Source organism: Lissotriton helveticus, chromosome 3_1 (assembly GCF_964261635.1).
Source record: "Lissotriton helveticus chromosome 3_1, aLisHel1.1, whole genome shotgun sequence".
Classification (NCBI taxonomy): domain Eukaryota; kingdom Metazoa; phylum Chordata; class Amphibia; order Caudata; family Salamandridae; genus Lissotriton; species Lissotriton helveticus.
Window position 1 is genome coordinate 690,380,110 of NC_136061.1, and position 26,673 is coordinate 690,406,782.

Consider the following 26,673-nt stretch of genomic DNA (forward strand, 5'->3'; position numbering starts at 1 on the left):
TGGCTATCAGCCTTCATTCAGCCTGGATAGCTTGACTCCAGTGGTGTGGAGAGCCTGGGACTCACATCTGAGCATACCCAGCCCACTCGGGGTGAAAATTGCAAAAAACACAGTTGATGGACAGAATGTAGAACAATGTCATACATTCACCCCAGTACAAGGATCTGGGCCTAAATCCATCGTTTTTTTGCACTGCACACCACCCTGGGTTAGACACTGGCTATATGCAAATCAGCTCTGACCCTGTGCCTCATGGGAACAGTCCAGTTCGAACTACCAAGCCATGTCTTTCCCAGACCGGAATCAAGCATCCAAGGACCGGTTTCTGGCTATCAGCCTTCATTCAGCCTGGATAGCTTGACTCCAGTGGTGTGGAGAGCCTGGGACTCACATCTGAGCATACCCAGCCCACTCGGGGTGAAAATTGCAAAAAACACAGTTGATGGACAGAATGTAGAACAATGTCATACATTCACCCCAGTACAAGGATCTGGGCCTAAATCCATCGTTTTTTTGCACTCCACACCACCCTGGGTTAGACACTGGCTATATGCAAATCAGCTCTGACCCTGTGCCTCATGGGAACAGTCCAGTTCGAACTACCAAGCCATGTCTTTCCCAGACCGGAATCAAGCATCCAAGGACCGGTTTCTGGCTATCAGCCATCATTCAGCCTGGATAGCTTGACTCCAGTGGTGTGGTGAGCCTGGGACTCACATCTGAGCATACCCAGCCCACTCGGGGTGAAAATTGCAAAAAACACAGTTGATGGACAGAATGTAGAACAATGTCATACATTCACCCCAGTACAAGGATCTGGGCCTAAATCCATCGTTTTTTTGCACTCCACACCACCCTGGGTTAGACACTGGCTATATGCAAATCAGCTCTGACCCTGTGCCTCATGGGAACAGTCCAGTTCGAACTAGCAAGCCATGTCTTTCCCAGACCGGAATCAAGCATCCAAGGACCGGTTTCTGGCAATCAGCCTTCATTCAGCCTGGATAGCTTGACTAGAGTGGTGTGGAGAGCCTGGGACTCACATCTGAGCATACCCAGCCCACTCGGGTGAAAATTGCAAAAAACACAGTTGATGGACAGAATGTAGAACAATGTCATACATTCACCCCAGTACAAGGATCTGGGCCTAAATCCATCGTTTTTTTGCACTACACACCACCCTGGGTTAGACACTGGCTATATGCAAATCAGCTCTGACCCTGTGCCTCATGGGAACAGTCCAGTTCGAACTACCAAGCCATGTCTTTCCCAGACCGGAATCAAGCATCCAAGGACCGCTTTCTGGCTATCAGCCTTCATTCAGCCTGGATAGCTTGACTCCAGTGGTGTGGAGAGCCTGGGACTCACATCTGAGCATACCCAGCCCACTCGGGGTGAAAATTGCAAAAAACACAGTTGATGGACAGAATGTAGAACAATGTCATACATTCACCCCAGTACAAGGATCTGGGCCTAAATCCATCGTTTTTTTGCACTCCACACCACCCTGGGTTAGACACTGGCTATATGCAAATCAGCTCTGACCCTGTGCCTCATGGGAACAGTCCAGTTCGAACTACCAAGCCATGTCTTTCCCAGACCGGAATCAAGCATCCAAGGACCGGTTTCTGGCTATCAGCCTTCATTCAGCCTGGATAGCTTGACTCCAGTGGTGTGGAGAGCCTGGGACTCACATCTGAGCATACCCAGCCCACTCGGGGTGAAAATTGCAAAAAACAAAGTTGATGGACAGAATGTAGAACAATGTCATACATTCACCCCAGTACAAGGATCTGGGCCTAAATCCATCGTTTTTTGCACTCCACACCACCCTGGGTTAGACACTGGCTATATGCAAATGAGCTCTGACCCTGTGCCTCATGGGAACAGTCCAGTTCGAAATACCAAGCCATGTCCTTCCCAGACCGGAATCAAGCATCCAAGGACCGGTTTCTGGCTATCAGCCTTCATTCAGCCTGGATAGCTTGACTCCAGTGGTGTGGAGAGCCTGGGACTCACATCTGAGCATAACCAGCCCACTCGGGGTGAAAATTGCAAAAAACACAGTTGATGGACAGAATATAGAACAATGTCATACATTCACCCCAGTACAAGGATCTGGGCCTGAATCCATCGTTTTTTTGCACTCCACACCACCCTGGGTTAGACACTGGCTATATGCAAATCAGCTCTGACCCTGTGCCTCATGGGAACAGTCCAGTTCGAACTACCAAGCCATGTCTTTCCCAGACCGGAATCAAGCATCCAAGGACCGGTTTCTGGCTATCAGCCTTCATTCAGCCTGGATAGCTTGACTCCAGTGGTGTGGAGAGCCTGGGACTCACATCTGAGCATACCCAGCCCACTCGGGGTGTAAATTGCAAAAAACACAGTTGATGGACAGAATGTAGAACAATGTCATACATTCACCCCAGTACAAGGATCTGGGCCTAAATCCATCGTTTTTTTGCACTCCACACCACCCTGGGTTAGACACTGGCTATATGCAAATCAGCTCTGACCCTGTGCCTCATGGGAACAGTCCAGTTCGAACTACCAAGCCATGTCTTTCCCAGACCGGAATCAAGCATCCAAGGACCGGTTTCTGGCTATCAGCCTTCATTCAGCCTGGATAGCTTGACTCCAGTGGTGTGGAGAGCCTGGGACTCACATCTGAGCATACCCAGCCCACTCGGGGTGAAAATTGCAAAAAACACAGTTGATGGACAGAATGTAGAACAATGTCATACATTCACCCCAGTACAAGGATCTGGGCCTAAATCCATCGTTTTTTTGCACTCCACACCACCCTGGGTTAGACACTGGCTATATGCAAATCAGCTCTGACCCTGTGCCTCATGGGAACAGTCCAGTTTGAACTACCAAGCCATGTCTTTCCCAGACCGGAATCAAGCATCCAAGGACCGGTTTCTGGCTATCAGCCTTCATTCAGCCTGGATAGCTTGACTCCAGTGGTGTGGAGAGCCTGGGACTCACATCTGAGCATACCCAGCCCACTCGGGGTGAAAATTGCAAAAAACACAGTTGATGGACAGAATGTAGAACAATGTCATACATTCACCCCAGTACAAGGATCTGGGCCTAAATCCATCGTTTTTTTGCACTCCACACCACCCTGGGTTAGACACTGGCTATATGCAAATCAGCTCTGACCCTGTGCCTCATGGGAACAGTCCAGTTCGAACTACCAAGCCATGTCTTTCCCAGACCGGAATCATGCATCCAAGGACCGGTTTCTGGCTATCAGCCTTCATTCAGCCTGGATAGCTTGACTCCAGTGGTGTGGAGAGCCTGGGACTCACATCTGAGCATACCCAGCCCACTCGGGGTGAAAATTGCAAAAGACACAGTTGATGGACAGAATGTAGAACAATGTCATACATTCAACCCAGTACAAGGATCTGGGCCTAAATCCATCGTTTTTTTGCACTCCACACCACCCTGGGTTAGACACTGGCTATATGCAAATCAGCTCTGACCCTGTGCCTCATGGGAACAGTCCAGTTCGAACTACCAAGCCATGTCTTTCCCAGACCGGAATCAAGCATCCAAGGACCGGTTTCTGGCTATCAGCCTTCATTCAGCCTGGATAGCTTGACTCCAGTGGTGTGGAGAGCCTGGGACTCACATCTGAGCATACCCAGCCCACTCGGGGTGAAAATTGCAAAAAACACAGTTGATGGACAGAATGTAGAACAATGTCATACATTCACCCCAGTACAAGGATCTGGGCCTAAATCCATCGTTTTTTTGCACTCCACACCACCCTGGGTTAGACACTGGCTATATGCAAATCAGCTCTGACCCTGTGCCTCATGGGAACAGTCCAGTTCGAACTACCAAGCCATGTCTTTCCCAGACCGGAATCAAGCATCCAAGGACCGGTTTCTGGCTATCAGCCTTCATTCAGCCTGGATAGCTTGACTCCAGTGGTGTGGAGAGCCTGGGACTCACATCTGAGCATACCCAGCCCACTCGGGGTGAAAATTGCAAAAAACACAGTTGATGGACAGAATGTAGAACAATGTCATACATTCACCCCAGTACAAGGATCTGGGCCTAAATCCATCGTTTTTTTGCACTCCACACCACCCTGGGTTAGACACTGGCTATATGCAAATCAGCTCCGACCCTGTGCCTCATGGGAACAGTCCAGTTCGAACTACCAAGCCATGTCTTTCCCAGACCGGAATCAAGCATCCAAGGACCGGTTTCTGGCTATCAGCCTTCAATCAGCCTGGATAGCTTGACTCCAGTGGTATGGAGAGCCTGGGACTCACATCTGAGCATACCCAGCCCACTCGGGGTGAAAATTGCAAAAAACACAGTTGATGGACAGAATGTAGAACAATGTCATACATTCACCCCAGTACAAGGATCTGGGCCTAAATCCATCGTTTTTTTGCACTCCACACCACCCTGGGTTAGACACTGGCTATATGCAAATCAGCTCTGACCCTGTGCCTCATGGGAACAGTCCAGTTCGAACTACCAAGCCATGTCTTTCCCAGACCGGAATCAAGCATCCAAGGACCGGTTTCTGGCTATCAGCCTTCATTCAGCCTGGATAGCTTGACTCCAGTGGTGTGGAGAGCCTGGGACTCACATCTGAGCATACCCAGCCCACTCGGGGTGAAAATTGCAAAAAACACAGTTGATGGACAGAATGTAGAACAATGTCATACATTCACCCCAGTACAAGGATCTGGGCCTAAATCCATCGTTTTTTTGCACTCCACACCACCCTGGGTTAGACACTGGCTATATGCAAATCAGCGCTGACCCTGTGCCTCATGGGAACAGTCCAGTTCGAACTACCAAGCCATGTCTTTCCCAGACCGGAATCAAGCATCCAAGGACCGGTTTCTGGCTATCAGCCATCATTCAGCCTGGATAGCTTGACTCCAGTGGTGTGGAGAGCCTGGGACTCACATCTGAGCATACCCAGCCCACTCGGGGTGAAAATTGCAAAAAACACAGTTGATGGACAGAATGTAGAACAATGTCATACATTCACCCCAGTACAAGGATCTGGGCCTAAATCCGTCGTTTTTTTGCACTCCACACCACCCTGGGTTAGACACTGGCTATATGCAAATCAGCTCTGACCCTGTGCCTCATGGGAACAGTCCAGTTCGAACTACCAAGCCATGTCTTTCCCAGACCGGAATCAAGCATCCAAGGACCGGTTTCTGGCAATCAGCCTTCATTCAGCCTGGATAGCTTGACTAGAGTGGTGTGGAGAGCCTGGGACTCACATCTGAGCATACCCAGCCCACTCGGGGTGAAAATTGCAAAAAACACAGTTGATGGACAGAATGTAGAACAATGTCATACATTCACCCCAGTACAAGGATCTGGGCCTAAATCCATCGTTTTTTTGCACTACACACCACCCTGGGTTAGACACTGGCTATATGCAAATCAGCTCTGACCCTGTGCCTCATGGGAACAGTCCAGTTCGAACTACCAAGCCATGTCTTTCCCAGACTGGAATCAAGCATCCAAGGACCGGTTTCTGGCTATCAGCCTTCATTCAACCTGGATAGCTTGACTCCAGTGGTGTGGAGAGCCTGGGACTCACATCTGAGCATACCCAGCCCACTCGGGGTGAAAATTGCAAAAAACACAGTTGATGGACAGAATGTAGAACAATGTCATACATTCACCCCAGTACAAGGATCTGGGCCTAAATCCATCGTTTTTTGCACTCCACCCCACCCTGGGTTAGACACTGGCTATATGCAAATCAGCTCTGACCCTGTGCCTCATGGGAACAGTCCAGTTCGAACTACCAAGCCATGTCTTTCCCAGACCGGAATCAAGCATCCAAGGACCGGTTTCTGGCTATCAGCCTTCATTCAGCCTGGATAGCTTGACTCCAGTGGTGTGGAGAGCCTGGGACTCACATCTGAGCATACCCAGCCCACTCGGGGTGAAAATTGCAAAAAACACAGTTGATGGACAGAATGTAGAACAATGTCATACATTCACCCCAGTACAAGGATCTGGGCCTAAATCCATCGTTTTTTTGCACTCCACACCACCCTGGGTTAGACACTGGCTATATGCAAATCAGCTCTGACCCTGTGCCTCATGGGAACAGTCCAGTTCGAACTACCAAGCCATGTCTTTCCCAGACCGGAATCAAGCATCCAAGGACCGGTTTCTGGCTATCAGCCTTCATTCAGCCTGGATAGCTTGACTCCAGTGGTGTGGAGAGCCTGGGACTCACATCTGAGCATACCCAGCCCACTCGGGGTGAAAATTGCAAAAAACACAGTTGATGGACAGAATGTAGAACAATGTCATACATTCACCCCAGTACAAGGATCTGGGCCTAAATCCATCGTTTTTTTGCACTCCACACCACCCTGGGTTAGACACTGGCTATATGCAAATCAGCTCTGACCCTGTGCCTCATGGGAACAGTCCAGTTCGAACTACCAAGCCATGTCTTTCCCAGACCGGAATCAAGCATCCAAGGACCGGTTTCTGGCTATCAGCCTTCATTCAGCCTGGATAGCTTGACTCCAGTGGTGTGGAGAGCCTGGGACTCACATCTGAGCATACCCAGCCCACTCGGGGTGAAAATTGCAAAAAACACAGTTGATGGACAGAATGTAGAACAATGTCATACATTCACCCCAGTACAAGGATCTGGGCCTAAATCCATCGTTTTTTTGCACTCCACACCACCCTGGGTTAGACACTGGATATATGCAAATCAGCTCTGACCCTGTGCCTCATGGGAACAGTCCAGTTCGAACTACCAAGCCATGTCTTTCCCAGACCGGAATCAAGCATCCAAGGACCGGTTTCTGGCAATCAGCCTTCATTCAGCCTGGATAGCTTGACTAGAGTGGTGTGGAGAGCCTGGGACTCACATCTGAGCATACCCAGCCCACTCGGGGTGAAAATTGCAAAAAACACAGTTGATGGACAGAATGTAGAACAATGTCATACATTCACCCCAGTACAAGGATCTGGGCCTAAATCCCTCTTTTTTTGCACTACACACCACCCTGGGTTAGACACTGGCTATATGCAAATCAGCTCTGACCCTGTGCCTCATGGGAACAGTCCAGTTCGAACTACCAAGCCATGTCTTTCCCAGACTGGAATCAAGCATCCAAGGACCGGTTTCTGGCTATCAGCCTTCATTCAACCTGGATAGCTTGACTCCAGGGGCGTGGAGAGCCTGGGACTCACATCTGAGCATACCCAGCCCACTCGGGGTGAAAATTGCAAAAAACACAGTTGATGGACAGAATGTAGAACAATGTCATACATTCACCCCAGTACAAGGATCTGGGCCTAAATCCATCGTTTTTTGCACTCCACACCACCCTGGGTTAGACACTGGCTATATGCAAATCAGCTCTGACCCTGTGCCTCATGGGAACAGTCCAGTTCGAAATACAAAGCCATGTCCTTCCCAGACCGGAATCAAGCATCCAAGGACCGGTTTCTGGCTATCAGCCTTCATTCAGCCTGGATAGCTTGACTCCAGTGGTGTGGAGAGCCTGGGACTCACATCTGAGCATAACCAGCCCACTCGGGGTGAAAATTGCAAAAAACACAGTTGATGGACAGAATATAGAACAATGTCATACATTCACCCCAGTACAAGGATCTGGGCCTGAATCCATCGTTTTTTTGCACTCCACACCACCCTGGGTTAGACACTGGCTATATGCAAATCAGCTCTGACCCTGTGCCTCATGGGAACAGTCCAGTTCGAACTACCAAGCCATGTCTTTCCCAGACCGGAATCAAGCATCCAAGGACCGGTTTCTGGCTATCAGCCTTCATTCAGCCTGGATAGCTTGACTCCAGTGGTGTGGAGAGCCTGGGACTCACATCTGAGCATACCCAGCCCACTCGGGGTGAAAATTGCAAAAAACACAGTTGATGGACAGAATGTAGAACAATGTCATACAATCACCCCAGTACAAGGATCTGGGCCTAAATCCATCGTTTTTTTGCACTCCACACCACCCTGGGTTAGACACTGGCTATATGCAAATCAGCTCTGACCCTGTGCCTCATGGGAACAGTCCAGTTCGACCTACCAAGCCATGTCTTTCCCAGACCGGAATCAAGCATCCAAGGACCGGTTTCTGGCTATCAGCCTTCAATCAGCCTGGATAGCTTGACTCCAGTGGTATGGAGAGCCTGGGACTCACATCTGAGCATACCCAGCCCACTCGGGGTGAAAATTGCAAAAAACACAGTTGATGGACAGAATGTAGAACAATGTCATACATTCACCCCAGTACAAGGATCTGGGCCTAAATCCATCGTTTTTTTGCACTCCACACCACCCTGGGTTAGACACTGGCTATATGCAAATCAGCTCTGACCCTGTGCCTCATGGGAACAGTCCAGTTCGAACTACCAAGCCATGTCTTTCCCAGACCGGAATCAAGCATCCAAGGACCGGTTTCTGGCTATCAGCCTTCATTCAGCCTGGATAGCTTGACTCCAGTGGTGTGGAGAGCCTGGGACTCACATCTGAGCATACCCAGCCCACTCGGGGTGAAAATTGCAAAAAACACAGTTGATGGACAGAATGTAGAACAATGTCATACATTCACCCCAGTACAAGGATCTGGGCCTAAATCCATCGTTTTTTTGCACTCCACACCACCCTGGGTTAGACACTGGCTATATGCAAATCAGCTCTGACCCTGTGCCTCATGGGAACAGTCCAGTTCGAACTACCAAGCCATGTCTTTCCCAGACCGGAATCAAGCATCCAAGGACCGGTTTCTGGCTATCAGCCTTCATTCAGCCTGGATAGCTTGACTCCAGTGGTGTGGAGAGCCTGGGACTCACATCTGAGCATACCCAGCCCACTCGGGGTGAAAATTGCAAAAAACACAGTTGATGGACAGAATGTAGAACAATGTCATACATTCACCCTAGTACAAGGATCTGGGCCTAAATCCATCGTTTTTTTGCACTCCACACCACCCTGGGTTAGACACTGGCTATATGCAAATCAGCTCTGACCCTGTGCCTTATGGGAACAGTCCAGTTCGAACTACCAAGCCATGTCTTTCCCAGACCGGAATCAAGCATCCAAGGACCGGTTTCTGGCAATCAGCCTTCATTCAGCCTGGATAGCTTGACTAGAGTGGTGTGGAGAGCCTGGGACTCACATCTGAGCATACCCAGCCCACTCGGGGTGAAAATTGCAAAAAACACAGTTGATGGACAGAATGTAGAACAATGTCATACATTCACCCCAGTACAAGGATCTGGGCCTAAATCCGTCGTTTTTTTGCACTACACACCACCCTGGGTTAGACACTGGCTATATGCAAATCAGCTCTGACCCTGTGCCTCATGGGAACAGTCCAGTTCGAACTACCAAGCCATGTCTTTCCCAGACTGGAATCAAGCATCCAAGGACCGGTTTCTGGCTATCAGCCTTCATTCAACCTGGATAGCTTGACTCCAGTGGTGTGGAGAGCCTGGGACTCACATCTGAGCATACCCAGCCCACTCGGGGTGAAAATTGCAAAAAACACAGTTGATGGACAGAATGTAGAACAATGTCATAGATTCACCCCAGTACAAGGATCCGGGCCTAAATCCATCGTTTTTTGCACTCCACGCCACCCTGGGTTAGACACTGGCTATATGCAAATCAGCTCTGACCCTGTGCCTCATGGGAACAGTCCAGTTCGAAATACCAAGCCATGTCCTTCCCAGACCGGAATCAAGCATCCAAGGACCGGTTTCTGGCTATCAGCCTTCATTCAGCCTGGATAGCTTGACTCCAGTGGTGTGGAGAGCCTGGGACTCACATCTGAGCATACCCAGCCCACTCGGGGTGAAAATTGCAAAAAACACAGTTGATGGACAGAATGTAGAACAATGTCATACATTCACCCCAGTACAAGGATCTGGGCCTAAATCCATCGTTTTTTTGCACTCCACACCACCCTGGGTTAGACACTGGCTATATGCAAATCAGCTCTGACCCTGTGCCTCATGGGAACAGTCCAGTTCGACCTACCAAGCCATGTCTTTCCCAGACCGGAATCAAGCATCCAAGGACCGGTTTCTGGCTATCAGCCTTCAATCAGCCTGGATAGCTTGACTCCAGTGGTATGGAGAGCCTGGGACTCACATCTGAGCATACCCAGCCCACTCGGTGTGAAAATTGCAAAAAACACAGTTGATGGACAGAATGTAGAACAATGTCATACATTCACCCCAGTACAAGGATCTGGGCCTAAATCCATCGTTTTTTTGCACTCCACACCACCCTGGGTTAGACACTGGCTATATGCAAATCAGCTCTGACCCTGTGCCTCATGGGAACAGTCCAGTTCGAACTACCAAGCCATGTCTTTCCCAGACCGGAATCAAGCATCCAAGGACCGGTTTCTGGCTATCAGCCTTCATTCAGCCTGGATAGCTTGACTCCAGTGGTGTGGAGAGCCTGGGACTCACATCTGAGCATACCCAGCCCACTCGGGGTGAAAATTGCAAAAAACACAGTTGATGGACAGAATGTAGAACAATGTCATACATTCACCCCAGTACAAGGATCTGGGCCTAAATCCATCGTTTTTTTGCACTCCACACCACCCTGGGTTAGACACTGGCTATATGCAAATCAGCTCTGACCCTGTGCCTCATGGGAACAGTCCAGTTCGAACTACCAAGCCATGTCTTTCCCAGACCGGAATCAAGCATCCAAGGACCGGTTTCTGGCTATCAGCCTTCATTCAGCCTGGATAGCTTGACTCCAGTGGTGTGGAGAGCCTGGGACTCACATCTGAGCATACCCAGCCCACTCGGGGTGAAAATTGCAAAAAACACAGTTGATGGACAGAATGTAGAACAATGTCATACATTCACCCTAGTACAAGGATCTGGGCCTAAATCCATCGTTTTTTTGCACTCCACACCACCCTGGGTTAGACACTGGCTATATGCAAATCAGCTCTGACCCTGTGCCTTATGGGAACAGTCCAGTTCGAACTACCAAGCCATGTCTTTCCCAGACCGGAATCAAGCATCCAAGGACCGGTTTCTGGCAATCAGCCTTCATTCAGCCTGGATAGCTTGACTAGAGTGGTGTGGAGAGCCTGGGACTCACATCTGAGCATACCCAGCCCACTCGGGGTGAAAATTGCAAAAAACACAGTTGATGGACAGAATGTAGAACAATGTCATACATTCACCCCAGTACAAGGATCTGGGCCTAAATCCGTCGTTTTTTTGCACTACACACCACCCTGGGTTAGACACTGGCTATATGCAAATCAGCTCTGACCCTGTGCCTCATGGGAACAGTCCAGTTCGAACTACCAAGCCATGTCTTTCCCAGACTGGAATCAAGCATCCAAGGACCGGTTTCTGGCTATCAGCCTTCATTCAACCTGGATAGCTTGACTCCAGTGGTGTGGAGAGCCTGGGACTCACATCTGAGCATACCCAGCCCACTCGGGGTGAAAATTGCAAAAAACACAGTTGATGGACAGAATGTAGAACAATGTCATAGATTCACCCCAGTACAAGGATCCGGGCCTAAATCCATCGTTTTTTGCACTCCACGCCACCCTGGGTTAGACACTGGCTATATGCAAATCAGCTCTGACCCTGTGCCTCATGGGAACAGTCCAGTTCGAAATACCAAGCCATGTCCTTCCCAGACCGGAATCAAGCATCCAAGGACCGGTTTCTGGCTATCAGCCTTCATTCAGCCTGGATAGCTTGACTCCAGTGGTGTGGAGAGCCTGGGACTCACATCTGAGCATACCCAGCCCACTCGGGGTGAAAATTGCAAAAAACACAGTTGATGGACAGAATGTAGAACAATGTCATACATTCACCCCAGTACAAGGATCTGGGCCTAAATCCATCGTTTTTTTGCACTCCACACCACCCTGGGTTAGACACTGGCTATATGCAAATCAGCTCTGACCCTGTGCCTCATGGGAACAGTCCAGTTCGAACTACCAAGCCATGTCTTTCCCAGACCGGAATCAAGCATCCAAGGACCGGTTTCTGGCTATCAGCCTTCATTCAGCCTGGATAGCTTGACTCCAGTGGTGTGGAGAGCCTGGGACTCACATCTGAGCATACCCAGCCCACTCGGGGTGAAAATTGCAAAAGACACAGTTGATGGACAGAATGTAGAACAATGTCATACATTCAACCCAGTACAAGGATCTGGGCCTAAATCCTTCGTTTTTTTGCACTCCACACCACCCTGGGTTAGACACTGGCTATATGCAAATCAGCTCTGACCCTGTGCCTCATGGGAACAGTCCAGTTCGAACTACCAAGCCATGTCTTTCCCAGACCGGAATCAAGCATCCAAGGACCGGTTTCTGGCTATCAGCCTTCATTCAGCCTGGATAGCTTGACTCCAGTGGTGTGGAGAGCCTGGGACTCACATCTGAGCATACCCAGCCCACTCGGGGTGAAAATTGCAAAAAACACAGTTGATGGACAGAATGTAGAACAATGTCATACATTCACCCCAGTACAAGGATCTGGGCCTAAATCCATCGTTTTTTTGCACTCCACACCACCCTGGGTTAGACACTGGCTATATGCAAATCAGCTCTGACCCTGTGCCTCATGGGAACAGTCCAGTTCGAACTACCAAGCCATGTCTTTCCCAGACCGGAATCAAGCATCCAAGGACCGGTTTCTGGCTATCAGCCTTCATTCAGCCTGGATAGCTTGACTCCAGTGGTGTGGAGAGCCTGGGACTCACATCTGAGCATACCCAGCCCACTCGGGGTGAAAATTGCAAAAAACACAGTTGATGGACAGAATGTAGAACAATGTCATACATTCACCCCAGTACAAGGATCTGGGCCTAAATCCATCGTTTTTTTGCACTGCACACCACCCTGGGTTAGACACTGGCTATATGCAAATCAGCTCTGACCCTGTGCCTCATGGGAACAGTCCAGTTCGAACTACCAAGCCATGTCTTTCCCAGACCGGAATCAAGCATCCAAGGACCGGTTTCTGGCTATCAGCCTTCATTCAGCCTGGATAGCTTGACTCCAGTGGTGTGGAGAGCCTGGGACTCACATCTGAGCATACCCAGCCCACTCGGGGTGAAAATTGCAAAAAACACAGTTGATGGACAGAATGTAGAACAATGTCATACATTCACCCCAGTACAAGGATCTGGGCCTAAATCCATCGTTTTTTTGCACTCCACACCACCCTGGGTTAGACACTGGCTATATGCAAATCAGCTCTGACCCTGTGCCTCATGGGAACAGTCCAGTTCGAACTACCAAGCCATGTCTTTCCCAGACCGGAATCAAGCATCCAAGGACCGGTTTCTGGCTATCAGCCATCATTCAGCCTGGATAGCTTGACTCCAGTGGTGTGGTGAGCCTGGGACTCACATCTGAGCATACCCAGCCCACTCGGGGTGAAAATTGCAAAAAACACAGTTGATGGACAGAATGTAGAACAATGTCATACATTCACCCCAGTACAAGGATCTGGGCCTAAATCCATCATTTTTTTGCACTCCACACCACCCTGGGTTAGACACTGGCTATATGCAAATCAGCTCTGACCCTGTGCCTCATGGGAACAGTCCAGTTCGAACTACCAAGCCATGTCTTTCCCAGACCGGAATCAAGCATCCAAGGACCGGTTTCTGGCAATCAGCCTTCATTCAGCCTGGATAGCTTGACTAGAGTGGTGTGGAGAGCCTGGGACTCACATCTGAGCATACCCAGCCCACTCGGGGTGAAAATTGCAAAAAACACAGTTGATGGACAGAATGTAGAACAATGTCATACATTCACCCCAGTACAAGGATCTGGGCCTAAATCCATCGTTTTTTTGCACTACACACCACCCTGGGTTAGACACTGGCTATATGCAAATCAGCTCTGACCCTGTGCCTCATGGGAACAGTCCAGTTCGAACTACCAAGCCATGTCTTTCCCAGACTGGAATCAAGCATCCAAGGACCGGTTTCTGGCTATCAGCCTTCATTCAACCTGGATAGCTTGACTCCAGTGGTGTGGAGAGCCTGGGACTCACATCTGAGCATACCCAGCCCACTCGGGGTGAAAATTGCAAAAAACAAAGTTGATGGACAGAATGTAGAACAATGTCATACATTCACCCCAGTACAAGGATCTGGGCCTAAATCCATCGTTTTTTGCACTCCACACCACCCTGGGTTAGACACTGGCTATATGCAAATGAGCTCTGACCCTGTGCCTCATGGGAACAGTCCAGTTCGAAATACCAAGCCATGTCCTTCCCAGACCGGAATCAAGCATCCAAGGACCGGTTTCTGGCTATCAGCCTTCATTCAGCCTGGATAGCTTGACTCCAGTGGTGTGGAGAGCCTGGGACTCACATCTGAGCATAACCAGCCCACTCGGGGTGAAAATTGCAAAAAACACAGTTGATGGACAGAATATAGAACAATGTCATACATTCACCCCAGTACAAGGATCTGGGCCTGAATCCATCGTTTTTTTGCACTCCACACCACCCTGGGTTAGACACTGGCTATATGCAAATCAGCTCTGACCCTGTGCCTCATGGGAACAGTCCAGTTCGAACTACCAAGCCATGTCTTTCCCAGACCGGAATCAAGCATCCAAGGACCGGTTTCTGGCTATCAGCCTTCATTCAGCCTGGATAGCTTGACTCCAGTGGTGTGGAGAGCCTGGGACTCACATCTGAGCATACCCAGCCCACTCGGGGTGTAAATTGCAAAAAACACAGTTGATGGACAGAATGTAGAACAATGTCATACATTCACCCCAGTACAAGGATCTGGGCCTAAATCCATCGTTTTTTTGCACTCCACACCACCCTGGGTTAGACACTGGCTATATGCAAATCAGCTCTGACCCTGTGCCTCATGGGAACAGTCCAGTTCGAACTACCAAGCCATGTCTTTCCCAGACCGGAATCAAGCATCCAAGGACCGGTTTCTGGCTATCAGCCTTCATTCAGCCTGGATAGCTTGACTCCAGTGGTGTGGAGAGCCTGGGACTCACATCTGAGCATACCCAGCCCACTCGGGGTGAAAATTGCAAAAAACACAGTTGATGGACAGAATGTAGAACAATGTCATACATTCACCCCAGTACAAGGATCTGGGCCTAAATCCATCGTTTTTTTGCACTCCACACCACCCTGGGTTAGACACTGGCTATATGCAAATCAGCTCTGACCCTGTGCCTCATGGGAACAGTCCAGTTTGAACTACCAAGCCATGTCTTTCCCAGACCGGAATCAAGCATCCAAGGACCGGTTTCTGGCTATCAGCCTTCATTCAGCCTGGATAGCTTGACTCCAGTGGTGTGGAGAGCCTGGGACTCACATCTGAGCATACCCAGCCCACTCGGGGTGAAAATTGCAAAAAACACAGTTGATGGACAGAATGTAGAACAATGTCATACATTCACCCCAGTACAAGGATCTGGGCCTAAATCCATCGTTTTTTTGCACTCCACACCACCCTGGGTTAGACACTGGCTATATGCAAATCAGCTCTGACCCTGTGCCTCATGGGAACAGTCCAGTTCGAACTACCAAGCCATGTCTTTCCCAGACCGGAATCATGCATCCAAGGACCGGTTTCTGGCTATCAGCCTTCATTCAGCCTGGATAGCTTGACTCCAGTGGTGTGGAGAGCCTGGGACTCACATCTGAGCATACCCAGCCCACTCGGGGTGAAAATTGCAAAAGACACAGTTGATGGACAGAATGTAGAACAATGTCATACATTCAACCCAGTACAAGGATCTGGGCCTAAATCCATCGTTTTTTTGCACTCCACACCACCCTGGGTTAGACACTGGCTATATGCAAATCAGCTCTGACCCTGTGCCTCATGGGAACAGTCCAGTTCGAACTACCAAGCCATGTCTTTCCCAGACCGGAATCAAGCATCCAAGGACCGGTTTCTGGCTATCAGCCTTCATTCAGCCTGGATAGCTTGACTCCAGTGGTGTGGAGAGCCTGGGACTCACATCTGAGCATACCCAGCCCACTCGGGGTGAAAATTGCAAAAAACACAGTTGATGGACAGAATGTAGAACAATGTCATACATTCACCCCAGTACAAGGATCTGGGCCTAAATCCATCGTTTTTTTGCACTCCACACCACCCTGGGTTAGACACTGGCTATATGCAAATCAGCTCTGACCCTGTGCCTCATGGGAACAGTCCAGTTCGAACTACCAAGCCATGTCTTTCCCAGACCGGAATCAAGCATCCAAGGACCGGTTTCTGGCAATCAGCCTTCATTCAGCCTGGATAGCTTGACTCCAGTGGTGTGGAGAGCCTGGGACTCACATCTGAGCATACCCAGCCCACTCGGGGTGAAAATTGCAAAAAACACAGTTGATGGACAGAATGTAGAACAATGTCATACATTCACCCCAGTACAAGGATCTGGGCCTAAATCCATCATTTTTTTGCACTCCACACCACCCTGGGTTAGACACTGGCTATATGCAAATCAGCTCCGACCCTGTGCCTCATGGGAACAGTCCAGTTCGAACTACCAAGCCATGTCTTTCCCAGACCGGAATCAAGCATCCAAGGACCGGTTTCTGGCTATCAGCCTTCAATCAGCCTGGATAGCTTGACTCCAGTGGTATGGAGAGCCTGGGACTCACATCTGAGCATACCCAGCCCACTCGGGGTGAAAATTGCAAAAAACACAGTTGATGGACAGAATGTAGAACAATGTCATACATTCACCCCAGTACAAGGATCTGGGCCTAAATCCATCGTTTTTTTGCACTCCACACCACCCTGGGTTAGACACTGGCTATATGCAAATCAGCTCTGACCCTGTGCCTCATGGGAACAGTCCAGTTCGAACTACCAAGCCATGTCTTTCCCAGACCGGAATCAAGCATCCAAGGACCGGTTTCTGGCTATCAGCCTTCATTCAGCCTGGATAGCTTGACTCCAGTGGTGTGGAGAGCCTGGGACTCACATCTGAGCATACCCAGCCCACTCGGGGTGAAAATTGCAAAAAACACAGTTGATGGACAGAATGTAGAACAATGTCATACATTCACCCCAGTACAAGGATCTGGGCCTAAATCCATCGTTTTTTTGCACTCCACACCACCCTGGGTTAGACACTGGCTATATGCAAATCAGCGCTGACCCTGTGCCTCATGGGAACAGTCCAGTTCGAACTACCAAGCCATGTCTTTCCCAGACCGGAATCAAGCATCCAAGGACCGGTTTCTGGCTATCAGCCATCATTCAGCCTGGATAGCTTGACTCCAGTGGTGTGGAGAGCCTGGGACTCACATCTGAGCATACCCAGCCCACTCGGGGTGAAAATTGCAAAAAACACAGTTGATGGACAGAATGTAGAACAATGTCATACATTCACCCCAGTACAAGGATCTGGGCCTAAATCCGTCGTTTTTTTGCACTCCACACCACCCTGGGTTAGACACTGGCTATATGCAAATCAGCTCTGACCCTGTGCCTCATGGGAACAGTCCAGTTCGAACTACCAAGCCATGTCTTTCCCAGACCGGAATCAAGCATCCAAGGACCGGTTTCTGGCAATCAGCCTTCATTCAGCCTGGATAGCTTGACTAGAGTGGTGTGGAGAGCCTGGGACTCACATCTGAGCATACCCAGCCCACTCGGGGTGAAAATTGCAAAAAACACAGTTGATGGACAGAATGTAGAACAATGTCATACATTCACCCCAGTACAAGGATCTGGGCCTAAATCCATCGTTTTTTTGCACTACACACCACCCTGGGTTAGACACTGGCTATATGCAAATCAGCTCTGACCCTGTGCCTCATGGGAACAGTCCAGTTCGAACTACCAAGCCATGTCTTTCCCAGACTGGAATCAAGCATCCAAGGACCGGTTTCTGGCTATCAGCCTTCATTCAACCTGGATAGCTTGACTCCAGTGGTGTGGAGAGCCTGGGACTCACATCTGAGCATACCCAGCCCACTCGGGGTGAAAATTGCAAAAAACACAGTTGATGGACAGAATGTAGAACAATGTCATACATTCACCCCAGTACAAGGATCTGGGCCTAAATCCATCGTTTTTTGCACTCCACCCCACCCTGGGTTAGACACTGGCTATATGCAAATCAGCTCTGACCCTGTGCCTCATGGGAACAGTCCAGTTCGAACTACCAAGCCATGTCTTTCCCAGACCGGAATCAAGCATCCAAGGACCGGTTTCTGGCTATCAGCCTTCATTCAGCCTGGATAGCTTGACTCCAGTGGTGTGGAGAGCCTGGGACTCACATCTGAGCATACCCAGCCCACTCGGGGTGAAAATTGCAAAAAACACAGTTGATGGACAGAATGTAGAACAATGTCATACATTCACCCCAGTACAAGGATCTGGGCCTAAATCCATCGTTTTTTTGCACTCCACACCACCCTGGGTTAGACACTGGCTATATGCAAATCAGCTCTGACCCTGTGCCTCATGGGAACAGTCCAGTTCGAACTACCAAGCCATGTCTTTCCCAGACCGGAATCAAGCATCCAAGGACCGGTTTCTGGCTATCAGCCTTCATTCAGCCTGGATAGCTTGACTCCAGTGGTGTGGAGAGCCTGGGACTCACATCTGAGCATACCCAGCCCACTCGGGGTGAAAATTGCAAAAAACACAGTTGATGGACAGAATGTAGAACAATGTCATACATTCACCCCAGTACAAGGATCTGGGCCTAAATCCATCGTTTTTTTGCACTCCACACCACCCTGGGTTAGACACTGGCTATATGCAAATCAGCTCTGACCCTGTGCCTCATGGGAACAGTCCAGTTCGAACTACCAAGCCATGTCTTTTCCAGACCGGAATCAAGCATCCAAGGACCGGTTTCTGGCTATCAGCCTTCATTCAGCCTGGATAGCTTGACTCCAGTGGTGTGGAGAGCCTGGGACTCACATCTGAGCATACCCAGCCCACTCGGGGTGAAAATTGCAAAAAACACAGTTGATGGACAGAATGTAGAACAATGTCATACATTCACCCCAGTACAAGGATCTGGGCCTAAATCCATCGTTTTTTTGCACTCCACACCACCCTGGGTTAGACACTGGATATATGCAAATCAGCTCTGACCCTGTGCCTCATGGGAACAGTCCAGTTCGAACTACCAAGCCATGTCTTTCCCAGACCGGAATCAAGCATCCAAGGACCGGTTTCTGGCAATCAGCCTTCATTCAGCCTGGATAGCTTGACTAGAGTGGTGTGGAGAGCCTGGGACTCACATCTGAGCATACCCAGCCCACTCGGGGTGAAAATTGCAAAAAACACAGTTGATGGACAGAATGTAGAACAATGTCATACATTCACCCCAGTACAAGGATCTGGGCCTAAATCCCTCTTTTTTTGCACTACACACCACCCTGGGTTAGACACTGGCTATATGCAAATCAGCTCTGACCCTGTGCCTCATGGGAACAGTCCAGTTCGAACTACCAAGCCATGTCTTTCCCAGACTGGAATCAAGCATCCAAGGACCGGTTTCTGGCTATCAGCCTTCATTCAACCTGGATAGCTTGACTCCAGTGGCGTGGAGAGCCTGGGACTCACATCTGAGCATACCCAGCCCACTCGGGGTGAAAATTGCAAAAAACACAGTTGATGGACAGAATGTAGAACAATGTCATACATTCACCCCAGTACAAGGATCTGGGCCTAAATCCATCGTTTTTTGCACTCCACACCACCCTGGGTTAGACACTGGCTATATGCAAATCAGCTCTGACCCTGTGCCTCATGGGAACAGTCCAGTTCGAAATACAAAGCCATGTCCTTCCCAGACCGGAATCAAGCATCCAAGGACCGGTTTCTGGCTATCAGCCTTCATTCAGCCTGGATAGCTTGACTCCAGTGGTGTGGAGAGCCTGGGACTCACATCTGAGCATAACCAGCCCACTCGGGGTGAAAATTGCAAAAAACACAGTTGATGGACAGAATATAGAACAATGTCATACATTCACCCCAGTACAAGGATCTGGGCCTGAATCCATCGTTTTTTTGCACTCCACACCACCCTGGGTTAGACACTGGCTATATGCAAATCAGCTCTGACCCTGTGCCTCATGGGAACAGTCCAGTTCGAACTACCAAGCCATGTCTTTCCCAGACCGGAATCAAGCATCCAAGGACCGGTTTCTGGCTATCAGCCTTCATTCAGCCTGGATAGCTTGACTCCAGTGGTGTGGAGAGCCTGGGACTCACATCTGAGCATACCCAGCCCACTCGGGGTGAAAATTGCAAAAAACACAGTTGATGGACAGAATGTAGAACAATGTCGTACATTCACCCCAGTACAAGGATCTGGGCCTAAATCCATCGTTTTTTTGCACTCCACACCACCCTGGGTTAGACACTGGCTATATGCAAATCAGCTCTGACCCTGTGCCTCATGGGAACAGTCCAGTTCGAACTACCAAGCCATGTCTTTCCCAGACCGGAATCAAGCATCCAAGGACCGGTTTCTGGCTATCAGCCTTCATTCAGCCTGGATAGCTTGACTCCAGTGGTGTGGAGAGCCTGGGACTCACATCTGAGCATACCCAGCCCACTCGGGGTGAAAATTGCAAAAAACACAGTTGATGGACAGAATGTAGAACAATGTCATACATTCACTCCAGTACAAGGATCTGGGCCTAAATCCATCGTTTTTTTGCACTCCACACCACCCTGGGTTAGACACTGGCTATATGCAAATCAGCTCTGACCCTGTGCCTCATGGGAACAGTCCAGTTCGAACTACCAAGCCATGTCTTTCCCAGACCGGAATCAAGCATCCAAGGACCGGTTTCTGGCTATCAGCCTTCATTCAGCCTGGATAGCTTGACTCCAGTGGTGTGGAGAGCCTGGGACTCACATCTGAGCATACCCAGCCCACTCGGGGTGAAAATTGCAAAAAACACAGTTGATGGACAGAATGTAGAACAATGTCATACATTCACTCCAGTACAAGGATCTGGGCCTAAATCCATCGTTTTTTTGCACTCCACACCACCCTGGGTTAGACACTGGCTATATGCAAATCAGCTCTGACCCTGTGCCTCATGGGAACAGTCCAGGATTCAAGCAAGCCGGGCCGTAGACGGCTGTAATGCCAGAAACCGGTCCCCGGAAGCTTGTTTCCTTTCCAGTGAAGAATTGGCTTGGTAGTTTGGTCTGCCATGTTCCCATGATGCACTGGGCCAGGGACAGACTAATTTGCATATAGCCAGGTTCTGAACTGGGATGGTGCAGTGAGCTAAAAAACGGTGATGGATCAAGCCCTGATCTGTTGACTGGGTAGGAGTGTTCTGATTAACTCAGATACTCTGTCCATCACCACCCCCTTTTTGTAATTATTTTGGCCACCATGAGTGTGGAAGGGTATGCTCAGACATGAGTCCCTTGCTCATTGCACCATCAGGATTCAAGCAAGCCGGGCCGAAGACGGCTGTAATGCCAGAAACCGGTCCCCGGAAGCTTGTTTCCTTTCCAGTGAAGAATTGGCTTGGTAGTTTGGTCTGCCCTGTTCCCATGATGCACTGGGCCAGGGACAGACTAATTTGCATATAGCCAGGTTCTGAACTGGGATGGTACAGTGAGCTAAAAAACGGTGATGGATCAAGCCCTGATCTGTTGACTGGGTAGGAGTGTTCTGATTAACTCAGATACTCTGTCCATCACCACCCCCTTTTTGTAATTATTTTGGCCACCATGAGTGTGGAAGGGTATGCTCAGACATGAGTCCCTTGCTCATTGCACCATCAGGATTCAAGCAAGCCGGGCCGAAGACGGCTGTAATACCAGAAACCGGTCCCCGGAAGCTTGTTTCCTTTCCAGTGAAGAATTGGCTTGGTAGTTTGGTCTGCCCTGTTCCCATGATGCACTGGGTCAGGGACAGACTAATTTGCATATAGCCAGGTTCTGAACTGGGATGGCACAGTGAGCTAAAAAACGGTGATGGATCAAGCCCTGATCTGTTGACTGGGTAGGAGTGTTCTGATTAACTCAGATACTCTGTCCATCAGCACCCCCTTTTTGTAATTATTTTGGCCACCATGAGTGTGGAAGGGTATGCTCAGACATGAGTCCCTTGCTCATTGCACCATCAGGATTCAAGCAAGCCGGGCCGAAGACGGCTGTAATGCCAGAAACCGGTCCCCGGAAGCTTGTTTCCTTTCCAGTGAAGAATTGGCTTGGTAGTTTGGTCTGCCCTGTTCCCATGATGCACTGGGCCAGGGACAGACTATTTTGCATATAGCCAGGTTCTGAACTGGGATGGTGCAGTGAGCTAAAAAACGGTGATGGATCAAGCCCTGATCTGTTGACTGGGTAGGAGTGTTCTGATTAACTCAGATACTCTGTCCATCACCACCCCCTTTTTGTAATTATTACGATTTAACAGTCATCTCCTCACCAACACCTTTATCAACCAAATCCTGTATCATACACAACAAGGCTCGCTACCCCAACCATTGTATCCGACAATAAGGGATACAAGGCAAGATAGCATTGTCTATAGCTGAGATCAAAACCTGGGATATCTGTAACAATCCCACCTCTGCATCGTCTGTTCCCATAAAGTGAATGATGCATCTGCTAAAACTCAAGGGGGGGGCAGACACTATGTACTGCTTCATTATTACCCAGCATCAGACATTCCCCTGCCGAAAGGCAATAATAGTAAGATACTAAACCCAACATAGTCTCACCACAATTAGACATGAGCGCAATTGGAAAACCCTTGGTAAAAAGACCAATAATCAGAGCAAAATGGTGCAAAACATGTGCTACAACTAATGCGTCTGAAACACCCACCAAAACACTCATAACACTGTGCTATGTTAAATACATAACAGAAAGAGGCAATGTAGACCAAATACTTCCAAATGCCTATAACCTAGTCGCTATTAAAAAAACACATTAATAACGAATCTGCAAACAAACAATCAAATACCACTTTTAAGACACAAATCCTACCCACTAAAATCTAGAAACACCTTCACTCTCTCATCTATACCCTGGCGGCAGCAACTGAAATAGCTTGTTCCCTCTTTTCTGCATTTCCCACAGTAGAAATAGCAGCAAAAATAACAGACATTATCATCACTGTTGTCCATGCCACAAGTGTACGCGTTAGCGAAAGGACACTGAGGCAATATCCGAGTCAGGGGTACTAACTGTTAAAAGTGCCACAAATGGCGGGGACAAAGAAAAGAAAAATGTGCCACAGCCTACACAGCCTGGGCAGCATAGCAGGAGGAGAAATAGCAGGAGGAGAAACAGCAGAACTAGAAACAACAGAACAACTATTCTTTCACAAAGCATATTGTACACAAAGTACCCCATAAAGGAAGGAAAAACTTATTTTCCATGGAAAATTAGACATAGAAATATAATGCAAGGGTGTGTTCAACATACAGTTAGATCAATTTTTAATGATTGCAAAATCTCCCATGAAGAGAAATAAATGCATAGGACAAATGAAAACCTTACAGAGCCTGTTAGTCAAAACATAAAACCTAGAATGCTAGCATCTAATTCTATCCTCATTCTGCACTTCGTATCACAGCAGTTTCTCTGTGCTTGTGCTCAGAAGCTGCACAATCCCCCACCTTTTTCCCTGTCTGCAAAAGCCCTCACAACACAGCTACCAACCAATATTCCAACAAAAAGTATTAATCATATGGAACCTGAGAATACATATTATAATAATCAAGAAGGAAAATGTGTGCTTTGCATTTTTCACTCTACATTATGAAGTGAACCTTTATCAAAACTTCAAACTGATAAAAAGTAAGCCACAAGCGAAGGTCTTTTCATGACGAGACAGAAACAGGAGGCGTAAATTATAAGAAAGGTCTGTCATGAAGAAGGGAGGAACAGGAGGAAAGAGCACATTCCATTTCCTATCTCAAGGCCAAAGGCCGTAGTAAGCCTGCCAAAACAAACTGAAGCACAAACTGGGTTTTTCAACTTTGAAAATCCTTTTCATTCAACATAAATACATACTGCCTGATATGTTTGTAACACCTTTTCCAAATTAAATACACATTATAGTGCGAGGTCAAATCCAAATTAAACACGCTCACTCAAATCAATCATGAATTAATTACTTGAGCATTCCGCCACAAATTTGAAGACGATGGCAACCATCCATGAAGCGCATTGGATGGCAAGGGGAACAGATAAGGAAGTGGAGTTTTGCTTCTAAACACAGAATGGCGGCACGCACCGTTGATGCTGTGCCGGAAGGCTCCCAGCATCAGCGTGCTCCAAAGCGTCCCATAGCAGTAGAAGAACAGACGTCAAAGAAGATCCCATGAAGCACAGCAGGAGACAAAGATGCAGTTAAGACTGCGCGCACTGAGAATAACACGCGCTTTCTTTTCAAATCCATAAAGCTACGGTTAAACTGCCACATGTAAAGGGGGCCTGCCGGAGGAAAAACGATATAAAAACAAATCATGGCTCACCTCCAAAAATTAAGTAGAGTATTTATGGATACCTTGCACATCAAATCGGTCCAATAGTGAACTATGTATTCCTTGTAATCCCAAATCGTGCAGAGATCGTGGAATCAATGCTACCGTTAGGAACATTGCCAGATTTCTAAAGCCACAAATATTGTTTCTTGTTTGTTCCAGCATAACAGCAAGTTGGACTAAAGTGCTGAGCCCATAACTTCCTTGTGGGCAGGCTTGTAATTAACGTCATGAACAAACCTTTGGTTCCTCACAACAGAGCTACACGTTTCCCCTCGTGTGCTAACAGTATTCCCGGCACACTCAAAAATTTAGCAGCCCATATCCTCAAACACAGCTGGCAGGAAGGCAGATAGATGAATACTGGGAATGACACTGTTGCAAAACGCTTGTGAGAGTGTAAAAGGCTCCAGCATGCCCGGCTATTAGGCTGTCCGATAGGATAGGACATTGGTGGGGTTAGAGGGCTAACTGTCTTTATGTATGTTTCTAGTTTCCAAAGGTCCTTCAAAATGTCTTGTTTCAGTAGGTTCCTCAGCTTTGTTTCAAGTAGGTTCAGTTCTGATAGATTCGTCTCTCAGTCCACTTGCATAAGTAGGTCTTTTCAAAATCGTCACCAAAATATATTGTGAATCAGTGACGCCTTGTAGTCCATGTAGGTATTAAGTAGGTTCATTCAAGATAGATGTAATGATGTAGAGCCCCACCAGGAGCAGCCTTCCTGCTGCTCGGCACATCCTCCAACTGACTCTCTCACTCACCAACATTCCACAGCCACCTCACACAACAACATTCCACCACCACAGTCACACTGGCGAGCAGCAGGTAGAACAGATTGAGTCATGGCTAACTTTTTGTTGGATATTCAAATTTTTCAAACAATCATATCCTTGATTTTTTTAGTGCTAAAGCTAACATCTGAGGGTCCAATTACCAAGTAATATGATAACGATATACCACAACCAGTTACTAACACTGCATAGTGTAGAAATTACTAGGTGTGGTACTGTAACGAGGCGGAATGGTGCCCCCCCCCTTAAACAGTACTTTGGGACCCTCAAGGGGTTTTCACAACTCCCCCAACCTCTTCTCTGCCCTCCACAGGACCACATTCCTGAGGCTGACTACGGAGTCGGCTCACCGGACGCTGACGGGCTACACTGGCCCTTTAACTCTCAGCTGAATGTGGAGTGGGCAGGCCTTACTGAGGACGCATCGGCCTCAAATGCGGAAGGAGCGCCGGATCAGGTGTGCTTGTTCTCCCGGAGTGTTGGCGTTTGGAGAGAGACGGAAATGGAGCAGAGCGACGAGAGGAGTGCGGTGGAGTCAGGAGGAAGAACGGAGGAAGCTGTGACGAGAGGAGAAGCGGCGCACGAGACGGAGAGTACGCCCGGAGGCCAACGTCCCCACGAGCCGCCCTGCCACTCACCCGGGGGAGGTGTGTGGCTAGCCCAGGTACGGAGCAAGATCAGGGGCTGGGTTAGCAGAAAGGGTGGGACTACCGCGTAATCCTTGGTATTCCCTATCCCAGTTCCCCGATCCTTTGTCACTGATTCCCTTCACCAGACGGACGTCCAGAGTGTGTGACACGGGTTTGCTTCCTCACTCCCTTCCCCTTGGCACGTGTATATAGTTCGGGCACCCCCCTGACAACCTGTCTTGTTTGTTTACACCGAGAGGCAAGACGGAAGTCGACGAGGCTACACCCCGGAGAAGTCCCGAAGGGTATAGGAAGAGTGAGACGCTCAAGCCAGTACGAAGAAGGTTGGATAGAAGCCGGTCCCCTCGAAGAACTGTCCCTTCCCGGAAGACTTGTTCCGATTACTTGTTTACTTCAATAATACCCTCTTTAACGAGAACTCGCCTCCTGCCCATTCCTCCCGCACCTGTAACAGGTACGCTGCATCAATATGGAGTTCCCCTCTTAGAATGAAAGACAAAAGTTTTTTACACACATGTTTTGCTTCTTTGTGAACTGTTTTCCCTGTTCAGATTTCGCAAAGTTTTTTTCGTGGTATGTGAATAGTCAAAATTACCCAATGGCTACATTTTCTCATACAACCTGTACCCCGAATTGGGTGGAGAGTAGACTCTATGGGGCGGATTTATGATAACTGGGGCATCCCCAGTGATGCGCCAGTTATCTTG

At 48.7% G+C, this 26,673-nt stretch overlaps 1 long non-coding RNA gene across 1 annotated transcript in view; it reads right to left on the reverse strand.

The window, feature by feature from the left end:
- The window catches only part of LOC144822866 (uncharacterized), a 68,977-nt gene extending 42,534 nt beyond the window's left edge, over positions 1–26,443 (reverse strand). The window contains exon 1 of the long non-coding RNA XR_013608712.1: positions 24,157–26,443. This is a non-coding gene — a long non-coding RNA (uncharacterized LOC144822866). The remainder of the gene's footprint in view (positions 1–24,156) is intronic.
- Between the last annotated feature and the right edge of the window lie 230 nt (positions 26,444–26,673).